General features: G+C 43.9%; 1 non-coding gene across 1 annotated transcript; it reads right to left on the reverse strand.

Annotated features, from left to right (window-relative positions):
• Positions 1-9,605: 9,605 nt before the first annotated feature.
• Positions 9,606-9,687, reverse strand: trnas-cga (transfer RNA serine (anticodon CGA)). Its single transcript has one exon. It is a non-coding gene; the product is annotated as a tRNA-Ser (tRNA).
• Between the last annotated feature and the right edge of the window lie 8,291 nt (positions 9,688-17,978).

Below are 17,978 nucleotides of genomic sequence, written 5' to 3' on the forward strand. Positions count from 1 at the left end.
CGCTTTCCATCTTCAGCGCTGCAATAACGAGAAGCGTCTTTGTTGAAGGTAAATGTTTTGTCGGCTTACTTCTCTTTGAGGATCGTGTATTAAATGCCGTGATAGCAATCCTGCTGCCATGGATTGAGTTGGTGACAGATGTGTCAGCAGCGAAATGAAACAATTGTGGCTTTTCACAAAAGGGACGTTTGATTTTATATCGGCAGAATATTCTCTTCCTTGCTTTTGATTCAGGGGAATGTTACTGTACTCATTTAAAGGTAATAGATGTAATACAACTAGGGCTGTTCGGTGTTAAGAAGATTAGAAGAAGAAGATTCAACGTATTGTCATTACAGGTACTATGTAACGAAACCTCTGCATTCGACCCATCCTAGTGTTAGGAGCCATTTTGAACGGCGCCCGGGGAGCCGTGTGGGGAACGGTGCCTTGCTCAGGGACACCTCGGTAGCACTTGGTCTTTCCGGGACTTGAACTGGTGACCTTCCAGTTGCCAAGCCAAGTCCCTATCGACTAATGTAATCAAAGACGAGATTAACGAAAACACGTCAGGCATTGTTGCCGATAGCAACTCTCTGTGGGTCCACCATCCGGAATGACGTCATATCGGCAGCAAATCTGTATCCGCTCGTTGTTCCCCGTTTTCAGAGATTTGGGTACGGAGGAAAAGAGAGAGGGTTTTATTTTCTGACGCTGCGTGAGTTCCCCGACGCACCGGGGACACATGTTGATGTATAAAAAGTGCATTTTGCATGATAGGTCCCCTTTAAGGTTATTTGTATGGTTCCTACGCTAAAGGAGGTTATAAAGGAAGCTTGAAACCTCCTTTCCTATCTTCCAGAGAATTCGAACGGCTCTTATCATGGCTGCCACTGCAGGACGTCCGGGTCATTTCACTAAAGCTAAATGGACTAATCGACTTCAGCCCCGGTCTTTCCGGGACTTGAACCTTCCTTCCAGTTGCCACGCCACCACCGCTCACGACTCATCTGGAAACGCATTAAAGAAACCAACCAAAGTTAATGACATTACCAAGCTTGACTCGTGCTCTCTCCAGTCATTCTCGCACAGATTTGAAAAGACCATGATTGAGGAAATACCCACTGTAATTGTGCATCACATCATGTGAAGAACATCTTGTCCTTTTTTATTCCTTTCTTAACACTGGGAGCCATGTTCATGCTCAACTCTCCGTCTGCTTTTTGCACATATTTGCACACATGTCTGCACAGCCCTTCACTTTAAAATATAACACACCGTAGTTTGCCATATACTCATTGTTCTAAGTGTTTTTTAGCTTTTAAAGGTCACCTATCGTGCTATTTTTAGGCATATATTACGGGTCTCAGATATATACAAATATATAAAACGTGTCTATGATGTGTTTTGCTCAAAATACAAACAGATCATGCATTTTAGAAATCCCTCATATCCCTCTATTCCAGCCCTGAAAATAATAATAAAGGAGGCGGAGCTAATGCCTGATCAGAATTCTACCGGAGATAAAGTTAAATTCTGCTGTGATAAAACGCCATCCTGTTCTAAACCACATCAAGGATTATTTCTGAAACAGTATGGAGCTCAAATGCTTTCTCTCTCACGTTTATCACAAGTTGAGTTCCTTTTTTATTTCCTGCTTTTTAAACACATGCTCTCTCCAGTGCAGGTTAGCTCTGAGTGTTAGCGACGCTAGCTAATGTAAACAAAAACGAGATTACGTCCAAAACACGCTTTGTTTCCGATAGCAACTTTCTGTGGGTCCACCATCCGAAATTACGTCATATCGGCAGCAAATCTGTATCCGCCCGTTGTTCCCCTGTTTTTAAAAGATTTGGGTACGGAGGAAAAGAGAGAGGGTTTTATTTTCTGACGCTGCGTGAGTTCCCCGACACACCGGGGACACATAGACATCAAAAAGTGCATTTTGCATGATAGGTCCCCTTTAAGGTTATTTGTATAGTAATATTTAAATCTGGTGTAAATACTTCTCTTTTCCTTCTTTATTGCTAAATTGTTTATTAAAAATGCTTATTTTGTATCATCCTTATATATGTCTTTTTTATTTTGTATTACCTACTGTGCAACTTGTTTATTAGATTGTTTATGTTCGCACCACCAGATACCAAAGCAAATTCCTTGTGTGTGTAAACGTACGTGGCAAGAAACTTGATTCTGAATCTGATGTCTTTCCTCCACAACAAGTCCAAAGTACAATCTTCGATGTAAAGCACGTCTTAGCTGATATTAGCAAAGATGCTAGCCCTGCCACTCAGGATCCATACGTATTCGTCAAACATCACCGTTAAACTACAACTAGGGCAAGTGTGTCATCGAATTGACAACCGCTAAGTGAACCGATGTGGATCACCATTGACTGCAGGCATATCAACATTGTTAAAGACGAGGAGTTGGAGATAGCGGACATCGTCACCAATGTAGGGACAGCTGGTGCTAGCAATATCAAAGCGTGAGATGATGTGTCCTGTTCAGCGCACATTAGACAGAGGGGAATCAAAACTGACAAGCATGGTTCCTGTGTTTTAGCTTAGAGTCAGAAATATGTCAGGTTTGCTACCACTCAGAAATCCATCCATCCATCTTCTCCCGCTTATCCGTGGTCGGGTCTCGGGGTAGCAGTTCCAGCAGAGAGCCCCAAACTTTCTTTTCCCTCATCAACCAGCTCTGACTGGGGGATCCCAAGGCGCTCCCAGGCCAGCGAAGAGATATAATCCCTCCACCTGGTCCTAGGTCTACCCCTCGGTCTCTTCCCAGCTGAACGTGCCTGGAACACCTCCCTAGGGAGGCGCCCAGGTGGCATCCTAACTAGGTGCCCGAACCACCTCAACTGGCTCCTTTCGACGCGAAGGAGGAGCGGCTCAACTCCGAGTCCCTCCCTGATGACCGAACTTCTCCCCTTATCCCTAAGGGAGACGCCAGCCACCCTGCGGAGAAAACCCATCTCGACCGCTTGTATCGTGATTGTGTGTTTTTTAATTGTCAGTAACTGTAAAACTGTCTGAAACTGTGCTGTTATCATTCTTGGGCCAGGACTCTATCTGCCTATCCTGGTTAAAGAAAGGTAACAAAATAATAATAATAATAAAAATAACTATCCCCCGAGTCTACAGGTGGGCGCTGGGGTGGTGGAGGGGCAGGCGAGCAGCACGTGAACGCACCAGCAATGTGACAGAGCCGCAGCATAGCGAGGCAGAGGCAGGCAGACCTGGCAGCTTACATGGAGCGGCAAGTTAAGGAGATTGTGATTGGTTGGTTGTTACGGCCCCTACACACGGCGGCGTGCGTTGCCGCTTCAACGCTTCTGCCCATTCACTTTGAATGGGGTGACGTCGATTCGCCGAACTGCATTGTGGGAGCAAAGCGTAGCTTCTCTCTCGACGGAGGCGTCAGCCAATCAAATCCCTCGTATGTAAATCTGACAGTACAAGCAGTAGCCAATCAAACCGGGTGTATGTTGGGAGAGCCAGACCGCAGTTATTTCCCATATGTCAACAACAGGAGGAGGAAATGATCGTGGCGGTAGGGAACATACAGGGATACAAACCGGAGGAGCCAGGCATGGGGGGAGGTGGCAGAGACAGTGGGGGAAACTGGTAGGTTTTCGCTTGTTTGGGGAGTTTATATCCAGTGTACTTCGTTTGAATGGACAGCTAGCAGACAGACAGTATATTTAGCCAGCATGGATGGAGCATGAATGCTTTGCTTTGTATGTCCGGGGCGGGACATTCATGTGGTTGGTTGTTGGTGTCACCAGTGGTGTAGTGGGCGTTGGACGCGGGGGTACGCCGTACCCCCACTTATTTGGAGCATGATCTTTTTTGTAATAGTCTAATAAATATAAAATCATTGCCAGTCTTATCAGTTGCAAGTGTGTATTTGTTGTAATAATGACAAAAACATAATACATTTCACAGTAATTATAATAAAAAATAAAAACGATTTCCTTAAAGAATTATGATTAGTCATCAGGCTCGTGACCCCGCGGCGAGCTGGGGGTGTGTCAGTGACACACCCACGGCCAGCTTACCGCCCGCCGATTTTGCGGCAGCTCTTTCCCTCAAGAACGCTAACGAAAAAGCTCAAAATGGCAGGCAAACATTTTTTACTTGACTTCTTTTCTAAAAAGAATATAATTCACAAGAAGAAAGAGTCTAGCAGCACCGAAGCTACAAGTGAAGCTGCTACTAGTACTACAGTACATCATCACAAGAGCCGCCTAAAGACGTGGATAATGCTAGCTAACGTGCACGTTAGCTGCGCTAGCAACGTTCCCCTGGCTAGCTCAAGCTCACCGTTCCCAGAGGTATGGACGGAGGAGATGTGGCGGAGGAAACGAGAGACATACCCGTGGATAGACTGCAAAGCTGGGACACTGGGCTGCAAAGTTTGTTCATCCATATCTGATGTATCAGTCTTCAAAACGCAAGGTGTGTGTGTGTGTGTGTGTGTGTGTGTGTGTGTGTGTGTGTGTGTGTGTGTGTGTGTGTGTGTGTGTGTGTGAAAAGCAGCGCTGTCTGCTTAGTTGCAATACTGTAGTTTATGCAATTTAGGCCTATACATTGTTTATGTAACGTATGTGCCAGTGTGTCCATGGTTTTGAGTCTGTGTCTGTTGAGCACAGCGCCGTCTGCTTTTTGCAGTACAGTAAGTAAAGTAGGACTAAGCATACCGGTAGTTTCTGTGGACCTGTCTTCCCGTTTTGTGAGTGCACTGCGCGCGTGCGCACTTGTTTGGGATGACCTAATTTAAAATAGCGTCCCCCCAGTAAAAAAATCTCCACTACACCACTGGGTGTCACTACCCGATCCGTCACCCTGCCCGATCGGTTCTGCGCATGTGCGAGATGGTCCGGAAGTCCGGACGGCAACCCAAGATGGACACTTGACACAGTGGCTTTTAGCAAAGCTCAAAAAGAAAAACCGAGAGAGAGATGAGTTATTGTTAATACAACGTGACTTCCCTATTATTTAACAACTCTTTTTACTGGGTTCTTTTACTTGGGGTTAAGTACATTGTCAGAATAAGTGAGACATAGATTTAACTTCTGTTAGACAGCTATCATACTGAATACATATTTACAGTGAATGTATGCAAAAATGTATGGCATATAGCTGTCTAACAGAAGTTAAATTCATTTCTCACTCATTCTGACAATGTACTTAACCCCAAATAAAAGAACCCAATAAAAAGAGTTGTTAAATAATAGTGAAGTCACGTTGTAATAACAGTAACTCATCTCTCTCGAGTTTTCTTTTTGAGCTTTGCTAAAAGCCACTGTGTCAAGTGTCCATCTGGTGTTGCCGTCCGGAGTTGTCCAACATGGCGGACCCTCTCGCACATGCGCAGTACCGATCGGGCAGGGTGACGGATCGGGTAGTGACAGTTGGTCGGGCTGCTCGCGTTGACTCCCCAAGCTCAAGACACGCCCACCGCCAAGCGGCAACGCACGCCGCCGTGTGTAGGGGCCGGCCGGGGACGAGGCGCGTCACGTGTTAAATGTATCATTGGTGCTCGAGTTGACCGCCTGAACCAGCTCGCAGGCTTCACCCCGTTTGTTATTGTGATCAAATGGATGGACACCACTAAATAAAAGGCACATTGTAGGCTGCATGAAAGCTGCAGACATCCATACTCTGTACAATAGGGAGAACTTCTGATTGTGCTGAGACGGGCAGACACCTTTTCACTAACTACTATACCATACAGTATCTTTAAATAATTGATGCTGATTCTGTGTGAGAGATAATAAAAGGTAACAACTGCCTGAAGCAAGCTGCAGCTCCTCTCTTGGAGGCAGGAGTCAGCTTCACCTCAATGAGATAATGAACTCTGCTTGTGTGTGAGACTTTTCAAATAAGGACAACTTGGGACTATCCATGCCGAACGTCTTTAATCCCCTACCACCGTACAGTAAATCTGTTCACGTCAACATTTCAGCCTCTTTTTGGAAATACTTTAGAGCATCACTGAGGAGGGACGGATATAAACAGCTTGGACTAATCCCAATACCCGGGACAACAACAAATAATTAATTGTGCCTAATTTGCTGCTGTCTAAACAGAGATTGGATTTAGTTTAATGCTAAACAGGCCGGTCCAGGAAATAAACACATTCCTAATTTAAAATGCTCCCCAAAGTGTTTCTCGCGTTTCTCTCCGCTCTCCACATGAAATATATGCAAATGACAGCATTTAGGGTTTCATTCCCCGCACTGAGGGGGAATGGCGGAAGATCCCCAAGAGGGTTCCGAGTCTTTAGCGAGCCCTGCTTCATTCTTTTCTTCAAAGACGCTCTGCTTTGGGAGGGAACTTGTTTGCAGGGCCAGAGATGATTGCACGACGGTTAGATTGGCCAAAAGGAATCGGGTCATTCTTTTCTTACCCACGCTGATAAACGTCATGACCTCCATCACCATCATCTGGGTTTGTCGGATACAATCGGTTGTTCCCTTGAACGACAGAATGGTGAGTCTCTCCTTTCATAAAGAATGCTCCAGTATGTCCGACACTGAGGGAGACAACAACAGAACCATCGAAGCTCTTTTCCTATCATCTAGAGAATTTCGTCAACACTTCGATATGTCCGGGTCATTTTAATCCTTTCGTCTTTAGCGAGCCCTGCTTCATTCTTTTTTTCAAAGACAGAGATGATTGTACAACGGTTAAGAAATCAGGTCATAGGTCTTTTTCTAACACTCTCAACAGCGGTGATAAACCTCATGACCTCCATCATCTGGGTTTGTCGGTCACAATCGGTTGTTTCCTTCAACGAGAGCATGGTGAGTCCCTTTCAAAGTTGCCGTGGGAACATGTTTCAAATGGGGGGTGCTGTGGGGGTGACGCCAGGGCCGGTTCTGACCAATGTGCTGCCCTATAGGCAAGATTTTAGCTGGCAATGAAAAACCTCTACAAAAGACCAATACACTACAAAAAGAGAAACGTATTGACGTGGTGGACAGCTTATATAAAAAGGCTTCAAATGTATTTAGTATTGCATGTTTTAATTGGGGGGTGGACTTCACATCCTCTAGGGGGTTCTCCCTCCACATTAGAAACAGCTTCTTATATCCGTTAGCGCAGAAGAAGCTAACAACAATCCCCGCCGGTACAGATGCACCCCCTCTCTCTCTCTCTCTATCTATCTATCTATCTCTCTCTCTCTCTCAATCTCTCTCTCTCTCTCTCTCTCACCTTGGCTGTGAGCTGCGGGCACCTGATAAGCCAACATCCCCCACTTTCATCACAGCGCCCATCGTACAGGGCAAATGGAAAATGTAACCGGGGTGAAAAGGGTGTTATCTTTACTTAATTATTAATGTTGTTACATCAAGGCTGAAAATTCGTTTTTTTTTTTTTATTATATTTGTATTTAATCTTGTGGAAGTGCTGCAGCACCCTCAGCACCCCTACTTCCCATGGCCCTGGGTCCTGGGGCAGCATTATCTCCTTTCCTTTCATAAAGAATGGTCCACTATGTCCTACACTAAAGGAGATAATAACAGAACCATCGAAGCTCCTTTCCTATCAACTAGAATAATAATTTGTAAATACTTCAATACTTCCGGGTCATTTTAATGCTTCCGTCTTTCGCGAGCCCTGCTTAATTCTTTCTTCAAAGAATCTCTGCTTTGGGATTGAATTTCTTGCAGGGCAGAGATGATTGTACAACTTACTCTGGTTGCCGATAAATTGCCCCCAAACAATCCGGTCATAGGTCTTCTTCTAACCACTTTTCTTAACCGCGGGATAAACCTCATCGTCGGTTACGATCGGTTGTTTCCTTGAACGACCGAATAGCGAGTCTCTTTACATGTTGTGGTTGAAAGGAATTGTGGGACCACATTATCTCCTCTTCATTCATAAAGAAAGGTTCAGTGCATCCTACACGAAAGGAGATAAAAACAGATCCATTGGACCTCCTTTCCTATCATCTAGAATTCGTGAACACTTTGAAACTTCGTGTAATTTCAGTCTCTACGGTGGCATAAGACTTTCTGATCATTTTCTTCTGCTCATGTTCAATGAAATGAGACATTTATGGGTAAATCTGGGTGGAGGCTGAGTGGCTAAACAGCTGCTGCTTGTCTGGAAGCAGGAGGGTATAAAAAGTCAAGAGCTCCTCTTGAAACCTGATCAGTGTGCAGTAAAGACAGACGGATGACTGACGGAAATAGAACGTGGATAGCTGACAGTTTATTTGCATCATCTCTTGCATTTCCACAAAGGTGTATGTGATGTAATTTGATTGGCACATTAAATGGACTACCTTTCATGAAGCCAATATGATGAAATATCTCTCAGTGCAAACCTATAACTATAAACTATTAGAATGCTAATAGAGTGATGCAGTGATGACACATTTTGACCCGAAAGTTAGCGTGGCAAGGGCTCCCTCTACAAAAACCCAATGGCGTCTTTCCATTGGATTATGGAATATACGAGAAAATAATCTCTGTAGCAAACAAACATTCATGATACTTCCATGTCTTGTTCAGCAGGAGATACACATTAACACCACTTTATGATTTTTGAAGTAAAAAGCTAATGTTGGGCTATAAAGGAACTACAGCACGGTCACATGACTTCACGTCACCACCGCTAAGCTAAAGGAGGCTAATGTTGGGCTATAAAGGAACTACAGCACGGTCACATGACTTCACGTCACCACCGCTAAGCTAAAGGAGGCCAATGTTGGGCTATAAAGGAACTACAGCACGGTCACATGACTTCACGTCACCACCGCTAAGCTAAAGGAGGCTAATGTTGGGCTATAAAGGAACTACAGCACGGTCACATGACTTCACGTCACCACCGCTAAGCTAAAGGAGGCTAATGTTGGGCTATAAAGGAACTACAGCACGGTCACATGACTTCACGTCACCACCGCTAAGCTAAAGGAGGCTAATGTTGGGCTATAAAGGAACTACAGCACGGTCACATGACTTCACGTCACCACCGCTAAGCTAAAGGCGGCTAATGTTGGGCTATAAAGGAACTACAGCACGGTCACATGACTTCACGTCACCACCGCTAAGCTAAAGGAGGCTAATGTTGGGCTATAAAGGAACTACAGCACGGTCACATGACTTCACGTCACCACGCTAAGCTAAAGGAGGCTAATGTTGGGCTATAAAGGAACTACAGCACGGTCACATGACTTCATGTCACCACCGCTAAACTAAAGGAAAGTAAAGAATGTCTTTTTCCTGAGCAATGAGGTACTGTTACAGCATGTGTGCTTATTTTCTCTTCAAATATTATAACATGTCACTTGTTAGATGCTTTTATCCAAAGCCACTTACATAATGTCCTTACATAATCCTCCCGTATTGGTGGGCAATCCCCACAGGAGCAATTTGGGGTGAAGTGGCTCAGGGACACAACGACATGCTGACTGCAGTGGGGTTTGAACCCTGATCCGAACACCAACGCTCAACCCACTGCACCACACGCCCTCATGTATAGTGCTTTACATTTTTTTCTAGCTGGGCCCATGTAATGCAATCTTCGCTTCTTTTTCATTTGAACCAAGGGTTAACATGTAACCAGCATGCACCTGAAATATAAGAAGTTCTGATCATCTTCAGACGCTGTGAGCAGGGTTTGAACCTGCGCGGGGAAACCCCATTGGATTTCGAGTCCAACGCCTTAACCACTCGGCCATCACAGCTGTTCTTTACTTAAATTGATAACAACAAAAATCCAATATGTAACCACCAGTTGAAGAAATTTAAATTCACCAGTGGGGTATTTACTGACATTTCTTAAGTAGTACAACTGAACAATCTTAAGCAAACAAAGACCTTATTTCACACCGAGAACCAAAAACATGTTTAAGAAACATTGACTTGGAGACGAGGGTACAGAAAGTTATACATTTCCGGTTTTAGGAGTCATTCCTGCATCACTGTATTGTCAAAGGGGCTATGTGTCTGTAATCAACGCATAGGGTTAAGTGTACTCGTCAATAGGAGTGCTAATAAGCGCTTGAAAACATTTCACATTATAACCCACAGCCCCTCTTGTAATATATTATTTAAAAGTTGAAAGGGAATCGCTTTTATTCAAATCTTCTTCATACTCAATACTGTGGACAATCCCCACCGGGTGAAGTATCTCAGAGATACAACATGCTGACTGCAGTGGGGTTTGAACCTGTGACCGCCTGATTCGAACACCTACGGACAACCCACTGCACCACACGCCCCTGTAAGTTGTAAACTTCATTGATTTGGGAGCAAAGCCAGGGTCCTTGAGAGATCATCACGAGCGGTTCATAATAAATCATTGAATCAGATTAGAAATGGCTTCTTTCCGTTTTTCCGGCCATTTCCCAGCAGAATGTTTTATTAGCTTGATTCTAAATACTTGCACAGAGAAACGCCACGAATAGAAGTTAGTCTGTTTGACTGTCTTTTGATTCTTTTGAGATGTATTGACGTCTGACAGTGTGTGGGAGTTCTTCTTTCTCTTTTTCCTGAACACTTCCTCTCCGATGCCCCTGAAGCTTTGTGAAGCTTTGTCAGACTAGATGATATTTTAGCATTACGCTCCTTGAATAAAGGGCAGCATGTGGAAACGTCTGCAGGTACCAGCTTCTTTATTTGAGAAGAACAAATGTCATTTATCTGCCAATTGTTAGATAAGAGAAATGAAAGGAAAAAAAAATACTGCCACCAAGGGTAAAGGATTTGAAATAGGGTAAAGGCTTTGAGAAACTTTTAATCATCAGGAGTGATGAAACAAGGAGAGTGTTTGGAGGAAGGAGTCAAGGGTGGCTAACAAAACAATGTTGAGAGAAAATGAAGTTATGTTCTCGGGGGATTAAGCTGACAGATAGCAAAGGTAAAGACTGCCTTGTTTTCCAATCTGTCCGTGATATCAGGTTTGATCAGGAATAAGGCAGCAGGAGCCAGGAGCAAAAAACAGAGTCAAATACCGGACTGCCACTCAAGATCAGAGAGATTTCTAGAGCCTGCCGTGCAAAAAAAGACATTTGAAAAATCTTATTTTTTAGCTTTCTATTAGCTATAATGACCGCCTTGCTGCCAATCATCCCCTTTAAGGCTACTTAGTACATTAATTAATACTTTGACAACATATTGATCGTGACAAAAGCTACGTAATTTATAATGACAGCAGCAATGACCAAGGTTTACTTTAACTGTCCAAGAGCCCATACTGTGTTCCCTTTAGTGTTTACTACCTGTCCGTCTTCTCTGTTCCCTTTAGTGTTTACTTCCTTCTGACTTCTTCTGCTGTTCCCTTTAGTGTTTACTTCCTGTCTGTCTTCTTCTGCTGTTCCCTTTAGTGTTTACTTCCTTCTGACTTCTTCTGCTGTTCCCTTTAGTGTTTACTTCCTTCTGACTTCTTCTGCTGTTCCCTTTCGTTTCTACTTCCCGTCTGTCGTCTTCTGTTGTTCCCTTTAGTGTTTACTTCCTGTCCGTCTTCTCTGTTCCCTTTAGTGTTTACTTCCTTCTGACTTCTTCTGCTGTTCCCTTTAGTGTTTACTTCCTGTCCGTCTTCTCTGTTCCCTTTAGTGTTTACTTCCTCTCTGTCTTCTGCTGTTCCCTTTAGTGTTTACTTCCTCTCTGTCTTCTTCTGCTGTTCCCTTTAGTGTTTACTTCCTCTCTGTCTTCTGCTGTTCCCTTTAGTGTTTACTTCCTTCTGACTTCTTCTGCTGTTCCCTTTAGTGTTTACTTCCTGTCCGTCTTCTCTGTTCCCTTTAGTGTTTACTTCCTCTCTGTCTTCTGCTGTTCCCTTTAATGTTTACTTCCTCTCTGTCTTCTTCTGCTGTTCCCTTTAGTGTTTACTTCCTGTCTGCCTTCTTCTGCTGTTTCCGTTAGTGTTTACTTCCTGTGCGTCTTCTCTGTTCCCTTTAGTGTTTACTTCCTGTCTGTCTTCTTCTGCTGTTCCCTTTAATGTTTACTTCCTGTGCGTCTTCTCTGTTCCCTTTAGTGTTTACTTCCTCTCTGTCTTCTTCTGCTGTTCCCTTTAGTGTTTACTTCCTGTCTGCCTTCTTCTGCTGTTCCCTTTAGTGTTTACTTCCTGTCTGTCTTCTGCTGTTTCCGTTAGTGTTTACTTCCTGTGCGTCTTCTCTGTTCCCTTTAGTGTTTACTTCCTGTCTGCCTTCTTCTGCTGTTCCCTTTAGTGTTTACTTCCTGTCCGTCTTCTTCTGCTGTTCCCTTTAGTGTTTACTTCCTTCTGACTTCTTCTGCTGTTCCCTTTAGTGTTTACTTCCTGTCTGTCTTCTGCTGTTCCCTTTAGTGTTTACTTCCTGTCTGTCTTCTTCTGCTGTTCCCTTTAGTGTTTACTTCCTGTCCGTCTTCTTCTGCTGTTCCCTTTAGTGTTTACTTCCTTCTGACTTCTTCTCTGTTCCCTTTAGTGTTTACTTCCTGTCTGTCTTCTTCTGCTGTTCCCTTTAGTGTTTACTTCCTGTCTGCCTTCTGCTGTTCCCTTTAGTGTTTACTTCGGCCCATTCCCAAACCGCCCCCTACACCCTACCCCTACACCCTACCCCTCCGTTTGCGCGTTCACGCGGAGGGTCCGCCATATTGAGGGCTGTTCCAAAGCAACGAGTGTGGAGGGGGTGTGGGCTATCAAGCCCTCAAACAGCGAGTCTGCAGCGGTGCAGACTTGAGACCGGTCTCTACCTGACCGGAGTCACGCTGTGTGTGTCCGTCAGGAAACACGCTGTTTACAAGTAGTTCCAGCAAACATCCACTGATAAATTGCGATGTTAACAACCTCATGATAACCTCATATGTTTTTAACTTAGGATCATACCTGTGTTTAGTCTAGAAAAGGTAAATGTGTGCATTTTATTATAAAGTTGTGTATATTTACAGACCGTTGCAAAAACTAAGAAGCTTATAAACATCAGGTTTAAAACTAAAAGAGCTTTGAAACACAATGAAAGATGTTTGGAGTTTTATTTGAGTTATTCATTTAAACTTTTTGTCTAAGAGATGCTGATTTGAAACCGTTGTTACATATAGTTATGGCATTTCCTGTTTCTGCCGGAGAGAGGGGAGGCCGTCCCAAAGCTGGCTGCTGTATTTACTCCCTCCATCTGACAGGAGGGAGCCTCGTTGAGCTGCGAGTGTGGCTACAGACGGAGTTCACTCCATCACGGAGGGGTAGGGTCGAGGGAGTGGTTTGGGATTGGGCCTTCCTCTCTGTCTTCTTCTGCTGTTCCCTTTAGTGTTTACTTCCTGTCTGTCTTCTTCTGCTGTTCCCTTTAGTGTTTACTTCCTGTCTGCCTTCTTCTGCTGTTCTCTTTAGTGTTTACTTCCTCTCTGTCTTCTTCTGCTGTTCCCTTTAGTGTTTACTCCCTCTCTGTCTTCTGCTGTTCCCTTTAGTGTTTACTTCCTCTCTGTCTTCTTCTGCTGTTCCCTTTAGTGTTTACTTCCTGTCTGTCTTCTTCTGCTGTTCCCTTTAGTGTTTACTTCCTGTCTGCCTTCTTCTGCTGTTTCCGTTAGTGTTTACTTCCTGTGCGTCTTCTCTGTTCCCTTTAGTGTTTACTTCCTGTCTGTCTTCTTCTGCTGTTCCCTTTAGTGTTTACTTCCTGTGCGTCTTCTCTGTTCCCTTTAGTGTTTACTTCCTGTCTGTCTTCTTCTGCTGTTCCCTTTAGTGTTTACTTCCTGTCCGTCTTCTTCTGCTGTTCCCTTTAGTGTTTACTTCCTTCTGACTTCTTCTGCTGTTCCCTTTAGTGTTTACTTCCTGTCTGTCTTCTGCTGTTCCCTTTAGTGTTTACTTCCTCTCTGTCTTCTTCTCCTGTTCCCTTTAGTGTTTACTTCCTCTCTGTCTTCTTCTGCTGTTCCCTTTAGTGTTTACTTCCTGTCTGTCTTCTTCTGCTGTTCCCTTTAGTGTTTACTTCCTGTCTGCCTTCTGCTGTTCCCTTTAGTGTTTACTTCCTCTCTGTCTTCTTCTGCTGTTCCCTTTAGTGTTTACTTCCTCTCTGTCTTTTTCTGCTGTTCTCTTTAGTGTTTACTTCCTCTCTGTCTTCTTCTGCTGTTCCCTTTAGTGTTTACTTCCTCTCTGTCTTCTTCTGCTGTTCTCTTTAGTGTTTACTTCCTCTCTGTCTTCTTCTGCTGTTCTCTTTAGTGTTTACTTCCTCTCTGTCTTCTTCTGCTGTTCCCTTTAGTGTTTACTTCCTCTCTGTCTTCTTCTGCTGTTCCCTTTAGTGTTTACTTCCTGTCTGTCTTCTTCTGCTGTTCCCTTTAGTGTTTACTTCCTGTCTGCCTTCTTCTGCTGTTTCCGTTAGTGTTTACTTCCTGTGCGTCTTCTCTGTTCCCTTTAGTGTTTACTTCCTGTCTGTCTTCTTCTGCTGTTCCCTTTAGTGTTTACTTCCTGTGCGTCTTCTCTGTTCCCTTTAGTGTTTACTTCCTGTCTGTCTTCTTCTGCTGTTCCCTTTAGTGTTTACTTCCTGTCCGTCTTCTTCTGCTGTTCCCTTTAGTGTTTACTTCCTTCTGACTTCTTCTGCTGTTCCCTTTAGTGTTTACTTCCTGTCTGTCTTCTGCTGTTCCCTTTAGTGTTTACTTCCTCTCTGTCTTCTTCTCCTGTTCCCTTTAGTGTTTACTTCCTCTCTGTCTTCTTCTGCTGTTCCCTTTAGTGTTTACTTCCTGTCTGTCTTCTGCTGTTCCCTTTAGTGTTTACTTCCTTCTGACTTCTTCTGCTGTTCCCTTTAGTGTTTACTTCCTGTCTGTCTTCTGCTGTTCCCTTTAGTGTTTACTTCCTGTCTGTCTTCTTCTGCTGTTCCCTTTAGTGTTTACGTCCTCTCTGTCTTCTTCTGCTGTTCCCTTTAGTGTTTACTTCCTCTCTGTCTTCTTCTGCTGTTCCCTTTAGTGTTACGTCCTCTCTGTCTTCTTCTGTTGTTCCCTTTAGTGTTTACTTCCTCTCTGTCTTCTTCTGCTGTTCCCTTTAGTGTTTACTTCCTCTCTGTCTTCTTCTGCTGTTCCCTTTAGTGTTTACGTCCTCTCTGTCTTCTTCTGCTGTTCCCTTTAGTGTACTCTCGGTATCTTCGGCTGTTCCTCTTAGTGTTACGTCCTCTCTGTCTTCTTCTGCTGTTCCCTTTAGTGTTTACTTCCTCTCTGTCTTCTTCTGCTGTTCCCTTAGTGTTTACGTCCTCTCTGTCTTCTTCTGCTGTTCCCTTTAGTGTTACGTCCTCTCTGTCTTCTTCTGCTGTTCCCTTTAGTGTTTACGTCCTCTCTGTCTTCTTCTGCTGTTCCCTTTAGTGTTTACGTCCTCTCTGTCTTCTTCTGCTGTTCCCTTTAGTGTTTACTTCCTCTCTGTCTTCTTCTGCTGTTCTCTTTAGTGTTTACTTCCTCTCTGTCTTCTTCTGTTGATTTCTCTGACGTCCAACTCTCTTTTAACCTCTTTCCTTCTCTTGCTTTCTTTTTCTTTTCATAACTTGCGACAGTTTATCCATCATGACTCCAACGTTTGGTGCTCGCCCCAAATATAAAATGTGATATTCAAAATGTATTCAATGGTGTTTTCTGTTGGATAAAAACGAGTGTTGGTCGTCCACAGCTGACATTAAATTGACCGGGCTACTTTCTGCGGATTGATATGACTGCACATTAGAGATCTCTTAACAATATACTGCTATACAGATATACGTCCAAATCGACCAATCAGATTCTGCTAATGAATGCTAAATGGTGTTGTTTGCATATGAATGCTGCTGAACTGTACAAACAGGGACATGGTAAGAGGAGAAGATAACATGGTGACTCGAGTGTGGGCTGGATCTCTTTCTGCTGAGGAGTGAGATTAAAGGGAGGGAAAGTGACAGTGGCAGTAATTAGGAGGTTTAGTCATGCAAAGGCTGTAAAGAGTGCCGAGTGCTAATACTGGATATGAAATTAAAGCAGCACGGAGATCAGGGGAGTGGATCCAGGTGGAGTTATAATACCGAGACGCACGTCACTTTGGAATTTAATTTCATGGGATAACAAGGTAGGAAATTGTGGTTGTGTGAGGATCATAAGGAGTGTCCAGCCAATATATCCAGGCTCCATGTATAACAGACAATTTACTTTATTAAAGCAACGGGGATGAAGGGCTGTTGGTTCAGTTTCATGTGCTCGGGTACTTTAGAGATGGAATTACATATTGACGGACCATTTTATATACACAGTCCAAATGGTGGCAGTAAGGCAGCATTCTCAAAGCAATAGAACTGCAAGATATCATTAAACCCTGCTCTGCTTGCAATGTATGTCGTAATAATAATAATAATAATAATAATAATAACTGAAGCTGCCAATTGAGCGGCCCGACCAAGCAAGGAGACAGAGGCAGAACGTCCAAAAATATAACCCGGCGTGGGTATTTATTAAAAACAAGTTCACCGCCTCAATCTGCGGTTCTCCTTTCACCCATCCTGCAGCCACAAGGACCTCACACACACCCAGCCCTCCCAACAGACAGGGCAACAGAGCCTAAATACCCAATCATCACAACAAGACACAGGTGAGGGGGGAGGAGACAACACAGGACACCAGGGGCCTATACTACAAAGCTGGTTCAACCTAACCTGATATGTTTGAGTTAGCCGGTTGGCCTAATCCAAAACATACGCGCTCTCGCTAAACTGTCCTACGACGCTGGTTATCAAGTGGATCGCTCAGCCAGCCGTGTCCTATCTAGCTAGGTGCGCGTTCACATGAAAGGGGTGGGATCTGGAGCATTCGACCAATCACAAACATGGAGAAGCGTACTGACAGCGCAGCGTCATACTTCCTGAATGAAAAGTGAACTTTAATACTAGTCAAAAATGAAGAAGTTAAACTTTAAACATCCATGACTTAAACACTTGATCAGGATCAAAGCCTCAGAGCTGCAGCTGCAAGGTGAACACAGCTGGGACAGAACAAGTGTTTGAATGCGTACATTAACAGGTTCATGATATCACTGCCCGTCTAAAACACGATCTGACTTTCATTACATTTGTCTCGAGTGTTTCGTCAACTTATGTGTTGCTTAAAATAATACTTCTGCATCCAGTCTGTGACGCTGTGAGTGTTGCACGGCCAGATACGGCTCAGCTGACTCAGATCAGGAGATATGTGATACATTATGAAGTGATATGCCGCGGACTGTACTTAATGTACTCTGATCCGGTTACTTATGTTGTGGCCGATATTTAAGTGCTTTCTTAACGCTAATGTTATAACAGTCAGATTGCTCTGAAGATGGAGGTGATATTCTATTCATGTTCACGTTCACACAGTCGGTGATTTTTGCCGGCCGTCTTTCCTGCAACGGCAGCTTTTCTGTATTTCCTTTCTCCTGTAATCTGACTTGATCGCTTTGAACTCCGCACACTGAGCTCTGATTGGTCAGCAGGCGGTGCTTTCACTGAGTTGAGCTCTTAGCCTGCAACCTAACCAGACGGCCGGCAAAAATCACCGACTGTGTGAACGTGAACATGAATAGAATATCACCTCCATCTTCAGAGCAATCTGACTATTATAACATTAGCGTTAAGAAAGCCTACTTAAATATCTGCCACAACATCAGTACCCGGATCAGAGTACATTAAGTACAGTCCGCGGCATATCACTTCATAATGTATCATATATCTCCTGATCTGAGTCAGCTGAGCCGTATCTGGCCGTGCAACACTCACAGCGTCACAGACTGGATGCAGAAGTGTTAAGCACATTAAGTTGAGGAAACACTCGAGACAAATGTAATTGAAGTCAGATCGTGTTTTAGACGGGCAGTGATATCATAAACCTGTTAATGTACGCATTCAAACACTTTTTCTTTTTCCAGCTGCAGCTCTGAGGCTTTGATCCTGATCAAGTGTTTAAGTCCTGGATGTTTAAAGTTTAACTTCTTCATTTTTGACTAGTATTAAAGTTCACTTTTCATTCAGGAAGTATGACGCTGCGCTGTCAGTGCGCTTCTCCATGTTTGTGATTGGTCGAATGCTCCAGATCCCACCCC

Source organism: Pseudochaenichthys georgianus, chromosome 14 (genome assembly GCF_902827115.2).
Source record: "Pseudochaenichthys georgianus chromosome 14, fPseGeo1.2, whole genome shotgun sequence".
NCBI classification, from domain to species: domain Eukaryota; kingdom Metazoa; phylum Chordata; class Actinopteri; order Perciformes; family Channichthyidae; genus Pseudochaenichthys; species Pseudochaenichthys georgianus.